This window comes from Pongo pygmaeus, chromosome 10 (assembly GCF_028885625.2).
Source record: "Pongo pygmaeus isolate AG05252 chromosome 10, NHGRI_mPonPyg2-v2.0_pri, whole genome shotgun sequence".
NCBI lineage: Eukaryota > Metazoa > Chordata > Mammalia > Primates > Hominidae > Pongo > Pongo pygmaeus.
In genome coordinates, this window is record NC_072383.2 from 24192333 (window position 1) to 24209316 (window position 16984).

General features: G+C 39.4%; 1 long non-coding RNA gene across 1 annotated transcript; it reads left to right on the forward strand.

The window, feature by feature from the left end:
• The first annotated feature begins 285 nt into the window (after positions 1-285).
• LOC129009421 (uncharacterized) lies at positions 286-16258 on the forward strand. The gene is made up of 5 exons (XR_008492767.2): positions 286-498; positions 10147-10267; positions 12803-13842; positions 14947-15043; positions 16102-16258. It is a non-coding gene; the product is annotated as an uncharacterized LOC129009421 (long non-coding RNA).
• The last annotated feature ends 726 nt before the right edge of the window (positions 16259-16984 follow it).

Consider the following 16984-nt stretch of genomic DNA (forward strand, 5'->3'; position numbering starts at 1 on the left):
AACCTGTGGATTTCCAGCCTGATGCAATACCTGGGATGAAACTTTTGCAATTATTGTGATAGGAGTAAGCATACTTTCCAAGTGGAAAAATGATTAATTTGTGGCCAGAAAGTAGAGCGTGGTAAATTCGTGGTTTGATAACCACAAATTCCACCCATCCCAATATGCATGCCCTTTGGCTTCTCCTTTCATCCAAAGACAGGATATATGTCTATATCCCTTTCAATCTCGACTGGCCTTGTGACTTATTTGACCAGTAGAATGTGGTAGAAGGGACAGGGCATGAGCTTTTAATCCTGGGCCACAACAGGCCCTGACACTTCCTCTGCTGCTCTCTTGAAACCTTTACAAAAGGAAGCCTACCTAGCCAGCATCCAACACTGACTGCCAGACATGTAAGTGAGACCATCTTGGATTTCCCCGCCCAGATGACCATCTGGCTGAAAAAGTGAAATCAAGTGAAGCCAGAAGAGGAGCTGCCCAGCAACCCACAGAATGGTGAAAACAATGTATTTTAAGCCACTACATTTGGGGGTGGTGTGTTATTATGTAGCAATAATCAACTGAAACCAGTTATTATACACCAGACACCATGGTGACTAAACTAGATACAGCCCACACCTGTGGGGATTTAATATGGGGCAAGGGTGTGGGGAGAATAGCATTAAACAGAGTAATAAAATACAATTGTGAATGTGATAAATGCTATGAAGGGAAAGGACAAAGTGCTGTGAGAGGCTCAGGAATGCCATAGAGTCAGGTTGGACCCTCTGTAGAAGCTGCTGGAGCAGTCAGCAACACTAAGGCAGAGGTCCAGAGAAGATTCAGTGACTGTGGTCAGCAAGGAACCAAGAGGAATGTAAGCATGTATTCATGGTAGTTCTACTAAGATGCCAGGGCCTAGGCCCTGTTACATTGTCACTAACAGAAAACAAATCTAAAGGTTTTAGCACAGGGTCTATCATACAGTAACCACTTGGTATTACTACAATACCTTATTTTTTTATTTTGAATTGGCATGGAAATGTGCGATTACAAGTGAGTTTAAAAGTGGAAACACAACTCTCTGTTTAGAGAGAGTTAATAGAAAGAATAATTACTACAAAATGCTTCTAAACCCAAAACAAGACTGTCTCTATGGGAGAAAAGTAAAACACAGGTACACAATCCCTTATCTAAAGCTCCAAAGGCCAGATGGGCTTCAGAATTCAAAAGGTTTAGGGTTTTAGAAAGGCAATTTGGAGCATTTCCCATACACTATGCAATACTTCCAGCATTTCCTGGGGCAGCACCCAACCATTAAATTTGAGGAGCAAAACGTATGGCTATTCGCAATAAGTGAGATAAAAATTGGGAGTGGACATACATCTGTTCAATCACCAAATTTGTTAAAACAAAAATTTGTTTTCATGGACTTCAGAAGGTTCTGCACTTCAGGATTGTGGATAGAGTTGTGCACCTCATCTAGAAACTCCCATGTTTTATGGGCCCGCAGTGAGAAGAGGGATACTTCCCGAGTGGGTTGCTGAAAAACACAGTCCCTGTGATTGGTCATTGACATCTTAACGAGCTCAATGGATCGCAGCTTGTCCAATGCAGCTGCAGAAATCTGTCTCAGCTTTACAAGTTGACAGAAGTAAATCACACACTATATTTTCCACACTATGGTCCATTTCACTGGCTCTGTGTTGGTACAGCTGGAGTACAGCAGATTCAAATCACTGTGAATGCACGTATAACCCTTGTTTCCCTAAACCATGCCAGCAGTCTCAGAGAGTACCATGAATATGAGAATAATTACAATTTTCTGAGTCCTCACCCATTATTGCATTGTTATTCCTGGATTCCTACCTTCCTCCCCATCCCCAAGGCCTCTCCTAACTTGAGGATGCCAATAGCTTACAATGTACCTTGAAAATGTGTTGTGTGGCTTGGCTGATGCCAAAGGCCCTGCTGATTCTGTATCTCCGGGATCTCATCATTTCTGCCAGTCCTTTAGCCACTCCTTAGCTGCCGTTTTCATTCCCAGCCTCTTCTTCAGATGCAGCCTCTGCCATCAGTGCTGAGCATTGCTGAAGTAGGATAGAGTTCCATCATTCATCTCAATAAGTGGTATTGAGCCTAAGTAAATTAAATCAATCTCTCTCTCTCTCCCTGTCTGTGTCTGTCTCCCTGTCTATATATACATAGATGCAAATGTATGTATATGTGTAGGTATAGAAAATAAAAATTGCCATACATATTCCAGGTTGCCTATATTTTGAGTTTATAGTCCTTTCTGTAGAAAAACAAACACATTTCCCAGGAATTTAGCCAGAGGATATTTGCATGTCAACAACCAACATCATAGGGTCACTTCCTCATTCAACAAACATCTACTTAATGCCTAAAAGCGTCAGGAGCTAGTCTAGGCAATGAGGACCAGTGCACCAGACACACCAACTTCCTACTGTCATGGAGTTTACATTCTAGCCTCCATCAAAACTGTTTCTTCTCATGGACAATTAATTGGATCACAGGCTGAACCATATGCCTGTGGGGCTCTTAGTCCTTAGGAAGCTTACGTTTTGAAATGTGCTGTAACCTGAAAAGGTAGGAAGAGACTTAGTTTCACCCTCTTTGTTCAAAGTAGTAATTTTGGGAACCAGTGCCTGATTGTTAGACCTAAATATTCTCTTCCATTCTGACCAGAGGCCTCTTTACAAAAATCAGTCCTCCTCTGACATTCCAGGGTCTCTGTGTCTCTAAGCTAAGCCTTGCCACACGTGAGTTCTGTTCAATAGAATGCCATGAAGGGAACTCAAGAGTGACTCCTTTGAGAAGTAGTTGAGATTGACACTCTCTTTTTTATGGGCTACTCCAATAGGCTCTGAGGTCAGCTTTCAGTCTCCAAGAACTCCTGCCACCACGTTCCTGTTTAATATTTTTCAGGGGGTTCCCTATTGCTTAGAATATGTACTCCGTAGCTTGGTATGCCAATGATTCACAACCCGTTCCACCTCATGACAGGTATAGAAAATGATGATATTTTTATAGTGTACCTTGGAAAATGAAAGAGACTGTCTTTGACCAGAGAAGATGGACCTGAAGTTCAGCAGAGGTGACAACCCAGGCTTTCCTGGCTGACCCAAAGGGAGGGGTGAGGAGATTAACATCTCAGCATATCTATAGCCCATCTACCTACCTTACAAGGAGTGAAAAACTCTGTGATGTGCAGTAGTCTTTACAATGAAGCACCAAATTACATCTTGCTATCAATTTTTAAATTACTCTATACCAGTTGGGTCCAAAAACATTTAAGTAGTTCATTTCTAATTCTACGTTATTTACCTTTCTCCCTAGGCACCTTTTGCTAATTGTTCTCCTCATTCCATTTTCTTTCAAACTTCCATGTGTCTGCTGTTTCTCCACCTATAATGCCCTTCTTTTACCTTTCTTTGGTGAACTCCTACTCATCATAAATCTCATTTCAAATGCCACTACTCAAGAGCCATTCCAAGCTCTTTCAGGCAAATTTAGGTTGTTCCTTCCTCTGGCTGTCCAAACATGCACACACACACACACACACACACACATACACACACACATCACAGTACTTACTACATGATTGCTTGCACTAGTTGTGAAAAGCTGTAGTGTAGAGGCTTTGTTTTCTATATCATCGTACCCTTCGCTTGGTTCACTGTAGTTCTTGCCTAGCTCAGAGCTCAATATATGTTTTTCTTAATGGGTGAATGAATGAATCAATAAATGGGGAATTGGAGAAATTGCCCATGTGTTCGATTTGCAGGAGACTTTGGATAAGGCTTGGAATCTTATTGCTTCATATTCTCCATATGCTGAAATAACAATATTTGTCTTCTCTGAAATATAATGCCTTAAAACTCAAAACATCAAGCTGTCAGAACTTTGTTGTTATTATGTGCATGGTCACCCTGCCATTAAACTTTTTAGTTGTCCTGGAAACATATATTGGATCTATAAATTTAGATTAAAGAATCTTACCAACAGAGTTTTTGCACATACTGTGTTGTCAGTTTCCTCTAATAGCTACTTGTTTATCACAGTAATGTAACCATAACAGAACTAAGAACAAAATCATGGAACCTACCCATTCAGCAAGACCAGGAATGGGTTTTCTGAGTTTGTGCTGGGTAAGAAAATCTTGTCAATAACCCAGTGTCATTTAAGTTCTAACTTTGGGATGCTCTTTGGTCTAAAAGTTTGAGGAAAAAGTGGGTTCAACCAAGTAAATGATAGGCCATACACCAAACAATTTTATGTAGCATGCTCATTAAGATAGATAGCCAAAAATATGGCACACTATTAGAAGTGCTGTGCATTGCATTTACACTAGCTCTTATTTTCCTTTTGGTGGCTAATAGGATTCTCATTTCATTATTATTTACCACATTTTCCCCTTCTAGTGTTTCAAGAAATTACCACTGTAGAATTTATTGTAGCCTACAGTGTAGTCATGGGTGTGTGACAATATGTAAATGCCCAAGCATGCTACATGTGAATTAGGCTGCCATGTTCACATTTCTAATCAGGACGATGTTTTTTAGAAAATCATTTAATTATACATGAAAACTATCAGTCATGAGGGTCAAAGTATTTGATCTCTCTTCTCTGGTGTTCCAGGAGTGACACAAAGTCACACAAAAGGTTGAATTTTTCTCTGATTGTTACATCAAGGCATTCAAACAATTTTAGAGGTCAAACTAATAACAGAACATGAAAAATCTGCATAATTTTTAATCTATAGGGAGACATTTTAATTAAGGTGATGGGTGGTATTTTCTGATGAATGTGTATCTTAAAAGCCTGTGTACATTTATGCATACTGTATATAGAATATCTATATCTATTTATCTGTAATATCTATTTATTTATCTATGTATGTATGTACGTATGTATGTATCTATCTATCTATGTCTATCTACCTATCTACCTAATCTATTCATCTATCCATACTTCCTTCCATCAGTCTGTACACACACACACACACACACACACACACACAAACACATATAAACTCATATACCTATACATATATAGGTAATATTAGAAATATATCTAGAGGTAACTTTACAGTCATTTGGGCTATTTATGTCTGGTTGTTGTCCATAGGCTTTTATCACAGAGGAGATGATTATAATCACCTTTGCCACAGAGACACTTAAGAGATTGATAGTAACCATAAAAAACTTAACTTCCTTGGGAGGTGATATCTTTTGAAAGCACAATCTTTTCAAACATAGAAATGCCGACATTTTATGTAAATATGTTGCAACATTTCCTAGCAATATATTGTTCCTTCTGCCCGGAGCCAATCTACTCCATTCAACATCCTATACACCTACAGACTAATTAAGTGAATTAATTTGTTTTGGAATTAAATAAAAATTCTTATTTTGGACATATGAATCATGTAGATGCCAAATGGAAATTATACTGGTTAATGCTCGAACTTCTGCTTTTAAAATACTCTCTGGGAGGAGCAGTTCAAATTCCAGTAGACCTTTTGAGAAACATAAATTGAACACCATGTTTATTCTGCAAAGGTCTTTCAGATGAAGCCTTAAAAACTGTGAAGACTCCCTGCGATTTTCTCTGAGGACATGTCTTCATTAGCATTTCAATAATTCAACCTTCTGGTTGTGCCTTTGAAATTTCTTTAATCTTTGGCATTGAAACACCTAGGATGTATATTATGGGACTGTGAATCTCTGTGCAGGAATATTACGATTATACTGAGCAGATCTGAAGCAAGACAGGACCCTTTCTAGCAAGGATGACTACCAATTTGCTGCAAAAATGATCAATTAAAGGCCACTTGTAAGTGAAAAGTAACTTTATATTTTTCCTTGAAAGAAATATGAGATAATTTTATATTTTAGTAAAAGTAAACTTTAAAATTATGCAAATAATACATGTTCATTATAGAATAATATCAAATTTATTGATAAGCAAAGAGAAGACAAATTCATTCATTAGTTTCATAACCCAGATATAGTAACCAGTAAAATTTTTTATATATTCTTTCAGAATTTTCCTATGTATAGGTATACATATAAAAATACATAAATAAATTTTCTTTTAAATTAAGAAGAATATGCAAATATTATACTTTTATGCAACGTAAATGTCCCTTGGACATTAGCAGCTTGTGCAACTTAGGAAGGTCACCTTAACAGTTTCTATCACTAGGTGTCCTTGATCATCTTTCAAATAGAGGAAGCAAACCCTTAAGTCTCTTCGAGAGTCTGTGCTGAGGTCCAAAATGTAAGTAAGAGAAACAGAGGAGAATGCTCTCATATATAATTCAAAGCAATCTCTGCAACTCTGGAATATTTTCGTCTAGCTGTTTTCATCATCCACTGCTGTCTCTTGTTCACAGTGATGTCACCAGCAAACATGCTGGACCCCACTGTTGGTGGTAGTGACCTCCTTTCTCTCCCTGTAATATCCTGTAGCTTTGTTACTACCAAACTCATAGTGTCCTCCTGATAGGTTTTCCATTTTCCATCCAGCTCTTAGGGGGTGGTTTGGGAGCAGAGGGGCTCAAATGGCTGGTGCCATAGTGCTCTTTTAACTAATTTGGTAGAGAGTCCCCAAATATGGTCACCAATTATTACTGCCATTCTTGTTCATGCAAGCTGCTCATAACAGAGATGAACTGTATTTTCCTCCTCTTGAATATGCTCTGGACTTGCGATGTGTTTTGACAAATAGAACATGATAGAATTGATGTTCTGGGACTTCCGAACGCAGGCTTAAGAAACTTAGCAGCTCTCTTTTGCTTCTTCTTGGGACCCAGTGAACATACTTGAAGGAAGTTCAACCAAAACTAGTAAATGCTTAGAGGTCACCTGGGCAGAGTTTTCTGAGATCTAAAGGTCATCATGGATGTCCCAGCCCTAGCCAAGCTCTCAGATACATGCATCTACACAAATGACTCCAGCCGGCATCTGTGAAGCCAAAGAACTATCCAGCTGTGTCTTGCCCAAATTCCTGATCCAAAGAATCATGAAAAATAATAAATTACGGTCCGAGCACTGTGGCTTACGCCTGTAATCCCAGCACTTTGGGAGGCCGAGGCAGGCAGCTCACGAAGTCAGGAGATCGAGACCATCCTGGCTAACACGGTGAAACACCGTCTCTACTAAAAATACAAAAGTCAGCCGGGCGTGGTGGCACGTGCCTGTAGTCCCAGCTACTCAAGAGGCTGAGGCAGGGGAATAACTTGAACCTGGCGGGGGCGGAGGTTGCAGTGAGCCGAGATCACGATATTGCACTCCAGCCTGGGTGATAGAGCGAGACTCGGTCTCAAAAAAATAAATAACAACAACAACAATAATAATAAATTATGGTTGTTTACATAGGTAACTGAAACAAACATACGATTTTTGAGTCAAGTTATGTTTGGCTGCACATTTTAGAAACTATGCTTCGTGCATAAAACAAAAGAAACCACATCAAACATTACCTTCTATAACATGGAAGTATATTTTTTGTTCATATAAGAGAAATCTCAAAACAAGTAGCAAAGGGGTACTATAGAGGTATTATTATCTGGCTCAAAGCTTCTTCCTTCTACTCCACTTTCTTCACATGAAATTTTTATTCCAAAGTCACCTCATGACCTAATATAACTGCTAGAACTCCAGCTGTCATAGCTACATTCTAGGCAGCAAGAAAGAAGCTGAGGAAAGGGCAAAAGAGACAGGCTCCCTGGCTAAGTCAATTTCCTGAAGGATTATTCAGGAAAGTTTGTGTAACATTTCCATTTGGCCATAATTTAGTCACATTGTCACATCCAACTGCAAAAGAAGCTGGGAAATTTAGTCTTGTAGCTGGGCACAAGACCACTCCAAGCAAAATTGGGGTTTCATACAAAGGCAGACAGAGAGGGTAGGAAACTAGCAATTTCTGAAACGGACTCTGTATTCCCAGGGCAATGAGGCATTGCAGACACTGATTTAAAGCAATTTCTCATAGAGATTAATACTTTACATAAACAACAATTGTCTCTAGTATTCAGGTTCTACATTTCAGTGTCCAGTACATCTCTCTCTCCTTTTGTTTCCATTGATCCTGTTTGCAACACGGCTTCTATGGAGACTCTGTTCATCAAATGTATCAGTAGATCTCTGTGTTCATGAATGAATGGATTCTTTTCCTGTGAGTTTCTGAAATAAACTTTCAATCGCAGGATTACCCTCTCCCTCATTGGCCTTATATCATACAGATGACCTCCAAGAAATGTTGCCTAGCTTCTAAATAGCAAACACAAGTTGGATCTGATCCCAGTTCCCTAAAAGTGTTTGTGTTTTATACAATCCTTAATTTATGGAGAAATATCAGTAACAAAGAAACTAGACAGAAAAAATGTAATATTTAGGTAATAAGGAAAAATAGAAATAATGAAGGATGAGAGAGAGAGCCAGTCACTGAGTTATTTGCACTTAGCAGCATCTCTTTCCGTCCTCAGATTCTTTGCACCTTCTATTCCCTCTGTCAGTAAAGTCTTTCCCCCGAACCTCTTACCCAACTAGTTTTCATTAATTTTGGGGGTTCCAGTGTAAACCTATTTCTTCAGAGAGGTTTTCTCTGACCAGTCGCTCTCAAGTAGGTGTACCCTGGATATCTCTCTTACCCATCCCCTTTGTTATCTTTCAACGCACTTGTCATAATTTCTAATTCTGTATCCAGCTGTTTATCTGTTCAATATCTGCCACCCCCTCTGGATTATGAGCTCAATAAGGCAGGGATTTTGCTGCCTTTTTCACTGCTGTGTTCCAAACACCTGGCATACCTTAGATGCCCAATGACTTTTAACAATTCATTTGTTAAATGAATAAACAAGGAGGGGAAGTTCAGAGAAAGCCAAGTGAAGAGAGAGAGAGAGAGAGAGAGAGAGACATGTTAGTCTGAGATCTCAGCTGCCCAGCCTGTTTATTTTGTAGCCAGGTTATTCAAGTCTGTAGTAGGCCATGCAGAGCTGGGGTACAGTAGAAATCTCAAGGTGGGACTGTCCTGAGGCCAAAAATTTTCTCACCCCAGGCTAGGCTCAGTGGTTCATGCCTAGAAGCCCAGACCTTTGGGAGGTTGAGGCAGGAGGATCGCTTGAGGCCAGGAGTTAGAAAGCAGCCAGGTCAACATAGTGAGACCTCTTATCTCTACAAAACAAACAAACAAACAAAAAGAGCTTCCTCACCCCTGATTTAAGGCAGATAGACAGATACATCTCCACGCTATATTATAAGGGACAAAATCACGGATTTTTTTTTTTTTTTTGAGACGGAGTCTCGCTCTGTCACCCAGGCTGGAGTGCAGTAGCATGATCTCGGCTCACTGCAAGCTCCGCCTCCCGGGTTCACGCCATTCTCCTGCCTCAGCCTCTCGAGTAGCTGGGATTATAGGCACCCACCACCACGCCTCGCTAATTTTTTGTATTTTTTAGTAGAGATGGGGTTTCACCATGTTAGCCAGGCTGGTCTCGATCTCCTGACCTTGAGATCATCCAATCTCGGCCTCCCAAAGTGCTGGGATTACAGGCGTGAGCCACCACGCCCGGCCAAAATCATGGAATTTTCAATGTGGAATCACTTCCATGTTCTATTGAATTTTCTGAAACAATAGAAAATTATTACTCAAATAAATAAGAAAAGTAATAATAATTAATAGTACAGTAAATAATAAGGAAATATTATTATCCAAACTTGCGAGGAAAATGTTTTGAATTAGTGATTTGTCAACTATTGTGCATTATGGCATTACAGAAGATGGCTTATCTTACGTCTTGAGATATAAGTAGTGGATTATTTTGAGAAATGCCTGCCCACACACTCAGCAATAGGTAGAACAGACACCTGCCCAGACTGTACCAGTGTATAAAGCTATCAAAACTTTCCAGAGGGCTGGGCATCTGCCACAGAGGGTACAGAAAAAGGGTTGAAACTAGAAAAAATTAGAGCAACTCAGGGACACGGGAAGTTAGAATAGTCCAAGGATCCAGAAAAAATGTCATCAATGAAGTCAGACTTACCCTGCCTCACTAGTCCTCCTCCATGCCAATTCCTGTAACCCACAGGTGTGCCTCTGATCATATCATGGTTTCCTTCCCTTCTTTCTCCCCAGGCCTCCAAAGAAGTCTACAAATTCCATCAGTCAGTAATGGCTTGGAGTTCCAAAGCTTATGACTCAAAGGTGATCAGAGCATGGACCTGGGGCTAGTCTGGATTGGTAACTGCTAAACTTGGTATGTTCTTCAGATGCTGACATGAGTTAATTCACAGTTTTCTGTCCACACGTCCATTTTCTTGTCACCACATGATGGAGAACATTCTACACATCACTGCCAGATTAACCTTCCCCAAACATTTCTTTGATCACTTCACTCACTTTGTTCAAAACACCTTAAATGATCCCTGTTATCTGTAAGGGTTAAAATGCTTTAGTCTGGCTTTCAAGACCCACCACAATCTGACCCTACTGTGAATTGCTCCTGCTGCTGAATCCTGTACTGTAAATAAGAAAGATTAAGGAGACGGTTTCCTCAAAAGTGATCAATTTTCTAATTGGGCCTTCAATGGTTTGCTATAAAAATTATAATTCATTTCAATAACTGATCTTGCTGGACTTGCTACACATATTAAATGTTCCATGCATTTAGAGCACCAATAATGTTCAGCTGCAGGAATTATGCAGAAATACCTTCTATCTTGGCAAGTACATGAAGTAGTAAATCCCGTGGGCAGTTGAGACTCCTTGGTAAATTTAAACATAGTACTACATCCAGAATAATATAGTGATCTCCCACCATGCTGGGTACGATCATCAGCAGCAATGATTTAGAAAATGAGAATGATTTATATTTTTATTTTTGAACAGTAAATCTTTTCTGAAATTTATGGAGGGATTTAGATTTATATAGTAGGCTGTAGTTTCCATCACGCGGTAGTAATCTTAATGGCCACTTTTGAATTCCATTCATCTTTACACTCGCCACAAAAACATTTGGAGACTAAAATAAAGATTAAGATGGTGATTTGGTTAAAAATGCTTAAAGTTTTGAGTTTTAGCATGAAATCTCAAACCCAGATGGCTGGCATTTTTAAAGTAGTGAAATTCACCTTTCACGACACACGGACAATATTTCATGTTGAAGATGAGCTACATTAGGACATGAATGCTCTAGCATGCTGCTCTTTCAAATATAAACCTATAGATAGATTTTATAAATTTGAAAATATAATGACTACTCTAGCAAATTAGATCCACCCAAATTTATTATTACTGCGTTTTGTCTATCTAGACTTTCTTCAGCAGAGTGGTTGAGATTATGAGCTCTGTTGTCAAGGTGCTTGGAATCAAATTCCAGCTCTCAGTCTTTACCACGTTAGAATGTAGACAAATTACTTAACCACTCTGTGTCTCGGTTTACTCATCTTTAGAATGGGGATAAAAGTAGAGATGTTGTGAGTATTAAGTGAGTTAGTACATATAAATTGTTAGTACATATAAATATGTTAGTACATATAACAGTTAGTACATAGCATGTAGAGGATCAAAAAGAGCCATCTATTTCTACTGAGTAAAATTTTTCCCTTTAGGAAGATGTAGAGGGATGGGGAGGAGGGTGCCTTCAAATGCCTTCAGAGACCACACAGGTAGTGAAATATGAGAAGGGTTTTGGTGGTAGAGATTGGTGGAGTCTGCAGATAACTGTCAAGTGTGTGCCCTACTTACGGGGCTTAAAAACAAAACAAAACTCTGTGTGCCAGCCAAATACACAGTGCTTCTTGTTTATTGACCAGCCTTGTACAGGCCTGTAGGCTACTCACCCATGTTGACCCCTAGGGAAAAGAAAGAGCTCCAAACCACAAGTCAGGAGGTGCAGGCTGTGACCCTCTCCTCCAGCTTCTAGCTATGGAAGCCTGGACAGGCTCCTTACCTATCTTAGCTTCTGTTTCCCCACTCAAAAGGAGAAAATAGAGGTTCCTTCTATATCAGAAACTCTATTTAAATAATAATAATAGAGGAATAATAATTGTTAAAACCTTTTCACAGTTTAAAAAAGGCATATAAATAGCAAAAGGCCTGTTACCGTGCTTAAGAAGTCTGTACAGTATGTGGTGGTCCCTAAAGGAGCATTCCAACAGAAGCTGAAAAGGCTGCCTAAAGGACGACGTGTCCCAAAGTCTGAAGGCAGAAAGGAGCATAGATAGAATAAAAGGAGCGAGAGCAACCCAGATCAGAGGAGCCAGGCAGAACCTTCAAGAGCAGCTATGCACAGGAGACAGCACGGCCACTTGTTTAGTTGAAGTGGAGAACTAGGTAATAGCAAATGAACCTGTCTAGGGTGGACAGGTGAAAGTTTCAGAACCTGGTGATGCTAAGTGGCCTGAGTATGCCCAAGTTAACCTTTGGGCTACGGTCAAGTGGACAACAAAGCCAACACATGCAAGCAGATATTCCAGTCTCCGGACATTATCTTCTACTCTTGTTCTTCTCAGGAAACCTAAATTTTGATTTGCTTTTACATCATTCAGAATTTCTTAGTTCCTGAGCCTATTTCTCATTTCTGTTTGTGGCAAACTGCATTTGCCGAAGATGAACATGCTAGCATACAACCCTCGTCCCACAGGCTCTATTTACAGTGTGACTGCCGCCCCTCCCACCAAGGGAACATGGCGGGGGCCATGTTCCCTCCAAATCTGAGTGGGGGCTTCTGTCTGCTCCAACCCATAACACAGGGCAACAGTAACTTCTTCCATTTGCGTCTGTCCCTTAGGATACCGTGGCTTCTGATGGCCCTGCTGGGGAGACCATGTGGAGAGATGGCATAGAGCCAGGGATTCACTTTCCAGGAGCCCTGACTGTCTCAGCTCAGGGAATCGAATCTCCTTGTGCTCCAGACCCTATGAGAGGACGCCATCCCCTGCTACCGTCTGACTGCAACCTCGGGAGACACCCCAAGCCCAAACTGAGCAGCCAAGCCACTCTCATATTCTTGCCCCATAGACAATGGGGAGATAAAAACCTGACTGTTGTCAGTTTTAGTCAGTACATTTTAGGGCAATTTGATGCCCTAGCAATAGACTAGTATATTTATCCATTGCTGCGTCTTCTTCTGCTTAGATTATGATGTATGTTTTTTAGCTCCAACTAGTATCTAAACTTGTCATGGTCTTTGCTTGAAAGTTTGATTTTTCGCTGCCCTTGAACTTTACCCCTGATTCCAATTTACCCATTTGTTTTGGTTTAGTTTAAGGAGATTATAAACAAGTATGCCTACAAGGGCCATGCAACAAATGCTAACAAGAGAAGTAGACCTGGGCAGGGAGACAAGGGAGTGGAAAGATGTGTAGTACGTTCAACTCAGGTCACATTCATCATCCAGCTCTGGAAGATGGATACAGTGGGCATGTGTACCTAATGATGCCAGATTATCTGATTTTTTTTCCAAAAGAAAAATCAAGATTTTTATTAAAAATCTCCTGGTTTAAAAAAATTTAAACGCTATTCAAATTTCAATAACAACCATGCCAGATAAAATATAGCTACTGACTGAACTTAGCCATGATCTGCCAACTTGCAACCTCTAATTTAGAAGTTTTTAGCCACTATGGATGTTAGGAAGACCTGAAACACAGAATAAAGAGATTCCAATGTTTCTAGTGACACTGAGTCCTGAGAAAGGTGACAAAATCAGAATAACCTTTGGAGAAAGATAAATGCTACTATCAGTGGAATGGGATTCAGTCTTCAGCCTGTTGTAGTAATTCAGTAAGCCCATGTGGTCATTGAGTGAACTTGCATGGCCAACATAAGGTAAGCTTGGCGGTTCCTTCTATGTCAAACATTCTATTTAAATAGAAAAGAGGAGTAATAATTGTTAAAACCCTTTTGCAGTTTTAAAAAGGCATATAAATAGTAAAGGACCAGTTACCTTGCTTGAGAAATTTGTACAGTACCTAGCTGCTCCTGAAAGAGTGTACTGACAGAAGCTGAAAAGCCTACCTGGAAGAGAATATGGTCCCAAATTCCAAAGGCAGAAAGGAACACAGGTTAAATAGAAGGAGCAGTAACAACCCAGACCAGAGAAGCCAGGCAAAGCCTTGGAGACTAGTTATACATAGGAGATAGCAGTTCTCAATTCCCATTCCCTTTGTGCCAAGCACAGGCACCGTGATCCTTCACTGAAGCTCAGTGAACACTGTTCTCAGAGAGAGGTCCCGTCAGCATCCACCTGCCGAACCATCAAATGTGTATCTGTCCCAGTTCTGCTTGGGAGCCTGATATACATCTTTCCGTCGCTCATGAAGGCCCTAGAACGCATCCTCTTTTTTTTTTTTTCCTTCTGGAAAATATCAACCAGTTTTGGTAGATTCTACCTTTCTGTTCTCTGTGTCCCTCCATTATTTTGGTCAACTCACCTCTGAAAACAGCAAAGCCTCTCAGGTCTACCGTGGGACACGCAGAATTACAAGCTGAGCTACCCTCTGGGATGGAAGCAGGGGTCTGGGAGGGTGGCACTAACACTTAATATTATTGAGTTAAAATCTCAATAAATTATCCCAGTAAATCATACAATCAGAAAGACAAAGTCCTTGCCAATAAATATGCACAACTCTCTGCCTAGAGACAAATGCACCTTGAGTTCACTCACACAACCCAATACCCATAAACTACTCTCCATAAAGCAATGGAAAAGAGGAGCTGAGGTTAACAAAGTTCTTTCAGCCTACCCACGTAGGCTGACATTTATCTGCATGCATAGAACTCACAACATTTATTGTAGCAGAGTACACATTTCAGAAAACTGATTTTGCTTTTTCCTATAGCTGATAACCTGGAAAATACAGTCATCTGTACTCTGTCTCCCAGGCGATAGTGCAAATCAGTAAAGAGTTTCCATTGATGGTTCTTTTGCAGACTCTAACCACAATTGAACTCTCTGCTTTCCATCAGTCACCCACCCTGTTGTGTACAAAGAAGCAGATATGCAATATAGCAGGAGCCCCAAGAAAAGGTCTGGCTGTTCTGTCAAAACTATTTAGTTCAATATTGTTCTCAATGTGGCACCATAGCCCTGGACATGACACCCAGCACGTCCAAACAGACATGATTATATATGAGACAGAAAGGCACTTACATCACTGCGGGTTGTTATGCTTTAAAGGGCTTTTTCCCCCCTCTTCAAATTAAAAGTTTTCAAAAATGAAATAAAAATAAACCTTTGAAGAAACCAGATTGAGACTGAATTTGGAAGGCCCTCCTGCCTAGTGTATACTAAAGAAACATTTTCTGGGTTTGTCCCTGATGATTTTCCTTGTAGTTGAGAAACACAATCCACTGGGAGCTTTTGTGGCAGAACAAGAATTTTATGAACACGAACTTTACAAAGACTTCCCTAGGAGATTTAAGGTCTGGAAATCAATAGATCAATCAGCAGCTTTTATCAATCTATAATGGTTCTCTCTCTTTGGATGTTTGGATGAAAATGGGATCAACGTAAATTGAACATGGAATCACTTATTCTTACAAGTTAAATTTGTCAAACTGTAAGGCACATAAATGACATGAAATGTAATCATTTTTGAATTTGGGACCCTACAGGGTGCATGTTGATTGAAGAAAAAACAAGCAGATGTTGCTTCAGCGTAACTCATAGAGGCAATCTAAATGTTCTTCAATCCCTGACACTTCTGATCATTTCCCAAAGAAACCAATTCATTAGTTAATTATTGGGTATGCTTGTCATGAAATATATAATTGGCCCAGGGCAAATAGCCTTCAAAGATGGCTGGCTGAGTTTGTAGAATCTGTTTTTGCCAAATTCTTCTCAAGGAAATAAGGGAAGATTAATGAGCACTACCTCACGTTGCTTGCACTTTATCTTTAATGATAAAGGCCTCAGTGCCTGGAACGCCTTCTTCGTTATAAAGTTAGCTTGGCAGGTAGCTTATGGGCAACAGAGTTAGGAGAAAATATGAAAATTATGTTGGGAAATAAGAGCTATTTACCCAGTTTCTCCTAAAGAAAAACAGATAGAAAAATCAAGTTGTATTTATATTTCTATTTTTTCAGATGCATGAAGATATATTGGACGGAATGTACCTCGTTTCCAATGGTAAAGCTTTTAAAAATGTTGAAAGAATCAGTGCTGAAAGATTACCTCATACTTTACCAGCTTATCATAATCCCTGTACAAAATAAAAATAACAACAATGAATACATATTGAGCATTTCCTATGTACTTAACACATGTTATCTCATTTAATTTTTAGAGCAAATCTCAAGTATAGTTATTATTTTATCTTTTCTTAGCCTTATGTTATAGGTGACAAAATGGAGGCACCAAAAAATTAAGTTCCTTATAAGGTTTCCAGATAAATTGCAAAATGCCCAGTTAAATTTGAATTCTAGATAAACAATGGATAATTTTTTTAGGAAAATCTGTCCCAGGAAATATACTAAATATAGTCATCTCTTCATATCTGTGGGGATTGGTTCCAGAAGCCCTGCAGATATCAAAATCCAGGGATGCTTAAGTCCCTGATATAAAAGGGCATAGTATTTGCATATAACCTATGCACATCCTTCTGTATACTTTATGTAATCTCTAGGTTACTGTAATACCAAATCCAGTGAAAATGCAATGTAAATAGTTGCTACACTGTCTTTTTGTCTTTTTTATTGTTGTATTATTATTTTATAATTTTTAATTTTTTCCCTAATGTTTTCAATCCATGGTTGGTTGAATCTAAGAATGTGGACTGACAGTATACTGATATACTAAAAAAAAATGAGCCCATTATTTATTTGAAAAATCAAATTTAACTGAGTGTCTGACACTTATTTGCTAAATTTGACTAGTTGTTAGCAAAGCCAAACAGATCTTTCTGATACTCAAGCTAAACATTTTTAACCGTTACACTAAACTGCCTCTTTCTATAAAAATAGTTTGAAA